Raw genomic sequence first — 8,073 nt, 5'->3', positions numbered from 1 at the left:
CCCGCTGGCACCGCGGGGCGCGCGGGCTGGTGCAGGGGCCCAGCGGCCGGACGGTCCCCGGGCAGCGGCGTGGCGAAGAAGGCGGGGTCGGGCTCCTCGCCGTCCAGCGGGAACGTGTCGGGCGTGGGCAGCGGGTAGCCGTCGAGCGGGGGTTGCGCCCAGAGCCTGACAGGGACGGGGGGATCGGTCCCGTCGCCCGGCCGGTCCTGCAGGGCCCAGCGCAGCGCCGCCTCCTCCAGGAAGGCCGCCCCTCCGCCCGCGCCCGCCTATAGCTGCGGAACGAGTCGCTCCCGGACCCTCAGAGAGCGGCCCTCCCTCGAGCCGGCGGGAGGCCGGCAAAGCGGCGCCCCGCACACTCCATCATCCGAGTGAAGACCGTGTGGAGGTTAATATTAACCATTTTGCCTGACCAGGAACACCAGGACTCCTCCAGCCAGAGTGTGCTGCGGCCGATTTCACCCACCCCGACCGAATCGGCTTCACGGGACGCGGGCCCAGTCCGGAGATACTAGGGTCCTGGAAGAGCCAACGAAGCCCCCCGGCAGGCCAACCCCTGCCCCAGAAAGACGGGCAACTTAGGGACGGTGACCAGGAGCGAGGACCGCCGGCGGGGTTTTCTATCCACCGCTGGGCTGCCAGCACCCTTGGGATCCGATACGGAAAGAACCGGTCCTGTTAAAGATTGCACTTAGGACGCGCACGGTTTCTACCTCTTTCGTCTCGGGTGAGATGTGCTCTCCCACCGGGTCGCTCTATTTTAAATGCAGGTCCTCTCCGTTCAGGTTCACAAACTCAGTCTTTGCATGAGTGTGAGGGAGCCTTAGGACTGTAATTGTACATTAAAGGATTAGCCAACATACAAACTTACATGGGACTGAAGACGGGACAAGTGGGCCTGACCCCGCAGAAGAGCGGAGAAGACCACCAACCAGGTAAACAGAGGTTCAGTTTCTAGGAACACAAGAACACCATACATAAATAAATCTGAAAAGGCAAGCTGCAGACTAGTAGGGAAAATGTGATCCCACTATTGGGGGTGGAGGGGAGAGGAAACCCTACGTGTCTTTATGATTGTGTATGCAGAGAAAACGAGGGCAAGGGAAAACAGGACTGGGAAGCGGTCACTAGTTTTCCCTTGATTTTCTACTTAAATATTTTTATGAAAAAAAGAGGAAATTATTATTATTTGCAGTACGCGGGCCTCTCACTGTTGTGGCCTCTCCCGTTGCGGAGCACAGGCTCCGGACGCACAGACTCAGCGGCCACGGCTCACGGGCCCAGCCGCTCCGCGGCATGTGGGATCTTCCCAGACCGGGGCACGAACCCATGTCCCCTGCATCGGCAGGCGGACTCTCAACCACTGCGCCACCAGGGAAGCCCAGGAAATTAAAATTGTTAATGATGCTATTTACGCAGAAGACAAATGATTTTGCATTGGTAAGATGAAAATAAAGCCTGGCCATTTTATTCCTTCTTAAAAAAAAAAAAAGCCAACTCTCCCTCAACTTGGAAAGACTGAAAGCAGAACGAGCTGGAACTCCTCACAACTAGAGGCCACGTCTCCTGGCTTTTCAAACACCAACTTCAGCATCGAAAAAAGACCTCAAGACAGAAGCCTGTATCACTTGAAGTTTAAAGCTTTGCACATTTTTCTGAAAGGGACTGTTGAATGCATTTCCAGCTTTGTTAATGATCAGCAGTTTTATCTAAGTCTCTAAATTTCTTCCCTGAAAAAATAATCAGCTCCCTGTTTGAAAACTTGGAATAAGAGCGTTCGAGTTTTCTTTTTTACAGAATCTTTGCCTGATTAGAGGACACCTTTAAAACCTTTCCCAAGACCGCAGAATTTTGTATTCTTTCTCACGCACACCTGGAGATGGTGAACAGTTTGATCTTGGGCCTAATTTCATCTCGCGCCTCCAAGACGATTCTGCACCCGCCAGTTGTTTCCCTACGTGTAAAATTCGCGGTACAGGCGAGTTCTCAGAGGTAGAGCCACGGACCCAAGCGGTGGTCAACCCACGCGGATTTCTCCGAGCCCGGCCTTCCCCCCGCAGAAGCCCCCTCCCCTCGCTCCCTCCTGCGTTCCCGGCGCCTCCCCGGGCGGCCGGCGCAGCTCCGTGTCCTGCGGGCCCACGGCCCCGCGCCAGCAGCCCGCGCTCCGCCTTAGCCACACCTCGAAGATGCCGGATGGAGACTCGCCCTCAGCTCGGCCCGAGGCCCCAGGACGGCGTCCCGCCGCCCGCCGCCGCCTCGCCCCTCACCTTCACGTCCCCAAGGAGGCTCAGTCTGGCGGTCACGGCGGGCAGCGCGCTCCGGGGCTGGCTCTGCTCGACACTGGCGTACCCCGCTTCCGGGCTGCTCATGGCACTCCAGTCCTGCCCGGCGCCCCGCGACCCTCCGCCGGACACGCCGCCTCGCCGCCCCTGACCGGGGGGAGGGGGTGGGGAGGGAGATGCCCCGCGGGCCGCTCGCGCCCCCCGGCCGACCCCGTCCCTCGGCCCCAGCCCGCGGCGAAGCCAGCGCCCCCGCCGGCCCAGTGACACCGCGGATGCCCCCAGGCCTGGGGGCCTTTATCGCACAGACGTGGCCCTTCGAGAACCCCTGCTGCCGCCGCCGGCTGCACCCGCGAGGCCGAGAACCCGGGCGCCGGGCACCGCGACGCGCGGCCACAGCTCACTAGGGCGCGGCGCACGGTTACGGGTTTACTTTCCCCTCGGCAGAAGGTCACAGGCCGAGACCCAAATGCCTCCCCGCCTCGGAGGAGAGTCAGTTCCGGACGTCACGTTTGGACCTTCTGAGGTCCCCGCGCGGCAGGCCCTCTCCTGAACGATACAAAAGGGAAACCCTTTGAGCCCGATTCGTCCCGGGCCGCGCACACCGGCGCTGGGCGGGCACCGGGGCGCAAAGCCACGGGCGCGAAACGCCTCGATGCGAGCGCACGACGTCGCGGTCTTTCTGTCCCGGTCACCAGGGTGGCCGTGCTCTCCTCCACCCGCACCAAACCTAAGAGCTTTTACCTTCTAAGTTGCAAGTCACTGCAGAGTCTGGTTGACATGCTCCCCTGAATTAGTAGCAGCCGGAGCGCGGTTCCCGGCGTGGGGAGCGCGGCGCCCTCGTCTTCCAGCGCCTTCTGGGCCCGGAGACGCACGCGCGGGAGGGACTCGCCGCCGCCTCCCGGGACCTAGACCCGCGCGCGGCGGAGGGTGGAGGTGGGCGTGGAAACCAACAGCCGAGCTTAGGGTTTGCCCCTTGACACGATCTTATTTTTTCTTTGTGTAAAGGTTTAGGGACACTACTTCTCTTTCCTAATGGGTGTAAGAAGAGACCGAACCTAAAAATCACAACCACGGTGGGACGCAGTCCTGATTGCCTGGGATTGATTGAAATGCCGTGAAGCGGACGCTGTGCCTTGTAATAACACGTGCATCACTATTCCATCTGCTCCCTTCCCCCGCCACACCCAGAAACTTTATCCCAAAATATCCACCTCCGCCGGAGAGAGGGGAGCTCCTGGGAGAGATGGGGGCACCGGTATCCGCACATTTCACAGTGGGGAGTCAAGACTTCCAGCCTTTGCGATGAAACAAGGAAAAGGGTGTGTTATCCCAGTACTTTAGAAGGCAGCGGTAATCAGTATAAGAAATAGAAATAAGGCAGTAACTATCGTTATGTTCGGAGGAATGCAGGACGTACTTGGCTATTATAGCAGGAAGTCAGGGTCTAATACGGATAAACAAGGAATGAGCCTCGCAGGCATGTTAATTAATGAACCGCCGGAGGAACAGTTATTAGTGTAGGTAAAGCCCATTTCAAGCAAAAGAGGGGCAGGGGGATTGACTAACACGTGGAAGGGGGGCTGGGGAGGGACGAGACCTTCCTACGGCTCTTAGTTTCTATTACAAGCCCCTCTGTAATGTTGCTTTGCTGTTGTTGTGTTCTTTTTTTTTTTTTGTAAGCATGCACATCATTTTAAATTTTTAAATTATTTTAAACGAATAAATAAAACTATACACTTCCCATACCCACAATCCTTCTACTGAAACAACGAACTTGATCTTCTATTTTATTTCTCCCTCCTGTAGCCTCCCTCTGCAGTTTCATATTCTTGGTGTATGTGTATGCACCTACGACCCCAAGTATTGTTTTCAAACATCCAGACAGATTTCTTAAAATAAGCAGAAGAATCCACTGTGTAGGGAACAACTATAAAACTGTCTCTTCATTTCATGGCTGTGTCAGAATTTTCTTCTCTTCACCCCCTCCACCACTGCCCTGGGGAAATAACTTCTGAAGAGTGAGTGATTCAAAGTCCCGGGTATGAAGTTTCAACATTACTTGGAACTGCTGAAAGCCAGAATTTATTTCTTCATGTGCGGCCCTCCCCCATTCCACTCTGTCTTATTCATCCTCAAGAATTCCAACCCTGTTCAGTCCTTAAAAAGTAAATGACATGGAAATGTGATTCAGGACTTGAGAAACTATGATTGGTGGGAAAAAGGTGAGTATTAGCAGACTTGACATTGAGCTCAGTATGTCCCAGTGAACTGTCCCTTTATAAAGACCTTGAGATTTTCATGCCAAATGGGAGTTCATGTGAATTGAGGCATTCTATATGAAGCTCTTCTTCAAGTGACAATTATTTCTATTCTCATTTTATAATCAGAGAGGCTGAGCTGCCCAAAGCTTGGAGTGAAACACAGATGGTCTAGGTTTCCAGCTCATATGGGCAAACTTAAAAGACTGGGAAATTCTCCATCCACTAAGCAAAAGCACGAGGGGAAGCGAGTCACTGTTGTTTCTCTTTCCCAGTGGAATAAACGAAATTAAATCCCCCAAGTCTGCTAGGAAAGACAGAGATACATAAAATCAAAAGGTCGAGAGGGGAGAGAGAAGAGAGCGCTTCCTGTGGCCCTGAAGCCATCCTTAAACACCATCTCATTCATCGCTACAAGATCCAATGAGGGAGACAGGGCTTTTATCACTCTCCCTACTTTTTACAGATGAGCAGACCAGAGACCAGAAAAGATTAGTGCCTTTTCCAAACTCACAAAAATCTGGTGCTGAGCCAGGGGGAACTTCTGACTTAAAGTGTAGAGTCTTCTCCTTTTGGGACACTACCGCGTATTCAGCCATTCTCTGCTCTGCTCCAATAGCGTATGCTCTGTGTTGAGTCTGCTGTCCTGACACATACTCAAGAGGAAGGAGTTCTAGCCACTGGGGACTGTCTCAAGTAGAAGAGCGACAAAGCAGGAACTCCCAGTTCCTTCGGAAAACTGAGGTTTTCAACTGAGGTACCAAGTCAGTTACTCAGTCCATTTCTGAGCACTTACCGGGTGCCAGGTCAGGTGACACAAAGTGAAGAGACAGTCCTTGCCCCGGGGGCACTCCTTGTGACCACAGGAATCAAACAAACCAGAACACTGCTAACCATTCTTTTCCTTGCCTAACAAGAGATCAGGTATGTGCGGGGGCACTGCCCATGACCCTGTAGAAAACGGGGTCCACAGCAAGGCTACTGCAACTTATTGATACTCATCTGAATCTCCACACAGAGTGTTACTTCACAGATCATCTTTTTGATCAATATCCCCTTGGGGAATACTTGTTATGATTTCGACCCTGACCAAACGTTCGAGACTTTGGCTAAAGTGGAAAGAAGATCCTCAAAGCTAAACTGTCTTCAGCAAGAAGAAGATTAAAATTTTTTTTCTTTTATTCAACCAAACTGTTGTTTGGACCTAAGCTTCAGAGAACGTTTACATTAAAGAACATTATTAATATAGTAGCAACAACTTCTTTAGCGCTTGCTGTATACTAGGGCTAAGAAATTTTATATTTTGCTAAGAAGTATTGCTTTATTATTTAAATACTATTTGGTACTGCCCTAAGAATTTTTAATATCCAGAATCTTGAATAAAGCTGGGAGAATTGCCAGTGGTGAGGGTTCAGTGTTGGTGTAAGGGGGACAGTGCAAATTGATTCACGCGAAGCTAATGAGTCAGGAGAAAGCACGCAACTTTCTCACTAGAGGGAAGGTCGGGGTAGGTGTTACAGTGAAAAATTAAGGAGATGCAGCTTCATCCCAGGTCAGGGGACCCAAGGAATGTTCTTTAGGCCACAGGTTCATCCCGTGGAGGAAGGAGCAGAACATTCCGCATCCTACTCCACCTGGGTGGTCAGGGACACCAAAGCCACTTTTTCTCAGATGAATGAATATTCGGGATTCAGAAGGAAGCACCTCGTAAGCAGGAAGAAAAAAAATCTACGCTAAAATAATGGATGTAAAATCTCTCTCACCCAGCCCCTGTTGTCAAAACAAATCAAAGGGGAATAGGAGGAAGGGAATGTTGAACATCTATTATGTGACCGGCACAGTTCTGAGTATTAAAAACAAAATGAAATGGGACATTTAAGGACGTCAGACAGCGATGATACCTTTTGGTTCATAGCACCCACTCCATTTTCTCTGAATTCCTTTCGCTTGTATGTGCTTTTCCTGACATCAGCACAAATGTACAGAAGAAGCTGAAGTCTTTTGCAGTGTGATTCAGATGAAAGGCGCAGTCATCTTCTGAGATAAGAATAAGAGGTAAGGGAAATGGTTTCAGTGGGATATTGTCTCCTAGCTGCCTGTATAAGGAGCTTACACGTTTATTTGTAGCTTATCAGACCTGCCCTGGTAGCTTTAATAGAGATCAGGCGGTATCTCGGTGGGAAAGAAAATACCGTCTTCTTTTTCTGGGTCCCTCAAAGGTGTGTAGACTCTCTGCTGGCACCCAACCTGGATATCTCAGCCCATGAAATGGTTGGATTCCTGCCTCGTGACACACTTCTCAGGCACCTCCGAAGTAAAGATGAGGTGGGAGGGAGCAGGGGAAGCAGTGTATCCTTTATGTATTTGTGCCCAAAAGAAAACCATTAAAAATTGAGAGAAATTTAATCCTTTTACAAGATCAGTCACCAGCTGGTACCTGTGGTCACTTCATCCACGTCTGCTTGAGGAGAGGAGTCTACGCATCTGGTGACACCACAGTCGTCCAACCTGAGTCAAGTTTGACATTCTGTCCCTCACTTTAAAACTATTGATATATTTGACAGGACCCAAAACGCTTTTCCTGATTTTCCCGCCAGTGCCCACGTTCCTATACTTCAAAATAAGAAAGGGTCATTTAGGATAAAACCCATGTCAATAACCTGTTGCTGAGTTAACAAAGCTCCCTAGTACTTTCCGGTTTACAACAACTTTTTTTTTTTTTTTAATCTCTCCCACCTGTGAATTGCCTGTGCTCGTCTGGGCATCTGTTCTTCTGGCCTCTCCTGCGTTCCAGTCGACAGGATGGTCGCAGGAGATGCGAGCCCTCCCTTCGCAGGCCAGCGAGTGGTCTCTCCGCTCCGCGTGGTCTCTGCACGTGGTCTCACCACCTTGGTAGCTGGACTTCCTATACAGTGGCTCAGGGCTCTTGGGAGTACAAGAAAGAGACTCTGCCTAGGCTTCCTGAGGGTTGGTCCTGGTTGCCTGCACAGCCTCACTTCGATTGCATTCTATTGGGTTAGAGTAGCAAGTCCAACCCAGATTAAGTGTGGGAGGAGTTGATACAAGGATGTAAATACCCAAGGTAGGGAGATAAGCCACCACCCACCACACTGCACAAAGGGGAAAGACCGTGTCTTCATCTGGCAGGGCATCACAGTTGCCTTTGTGAGAGGGACGCAACCCTGCGTTCCTTGATTCAACTCAGTAACGTGAGAGGATTCTTGAGATGTCCCTTTGTGTTTTCAAATAAAGGGAAACTACCTTTTTGCTACAATGCTTGGGTGCCATGCTTCCCAACAAACCTTCTCCATCAGCGCTTCTAAACCTGCGGGCTTCGGATTCCTACAAACTTTGGATGAGTTATGAGGAGCCATGAACTGCCTAAAACTATGTCTAAAACATTGCACATGGGCGTGTGTGTGTGCTCCCTGGGAGGGCATTCCTAGCTTTCCGTAGACTATCATCTAAGGCGAAGTCAAATAAGCATGACAACTAAGAGTGCTTACAACTCAGGAGAGCTGCCCTGACTTCTCCCT

This window comes from Neophocaena asiaeorientalis, unplaced genomic scaffold, assembly GCF_003031525.2.
Source record: "Neophocaena asiaeorientalis asiaeorientalis breed wild unplaced genomic scaffold, Neophocaena_asiaeorientalis_V1.1 scaffold226, whole genome shotgun sequence".
NCBI lineage: Eukaryota > Metazoa > Chordata > Mammalia > Artiodactyla > Phocoenidae > Neophocaena > Neophocaena asiaeorientalis.
This window is presented reverse-complemented; position numbering follows the sequence as displayed.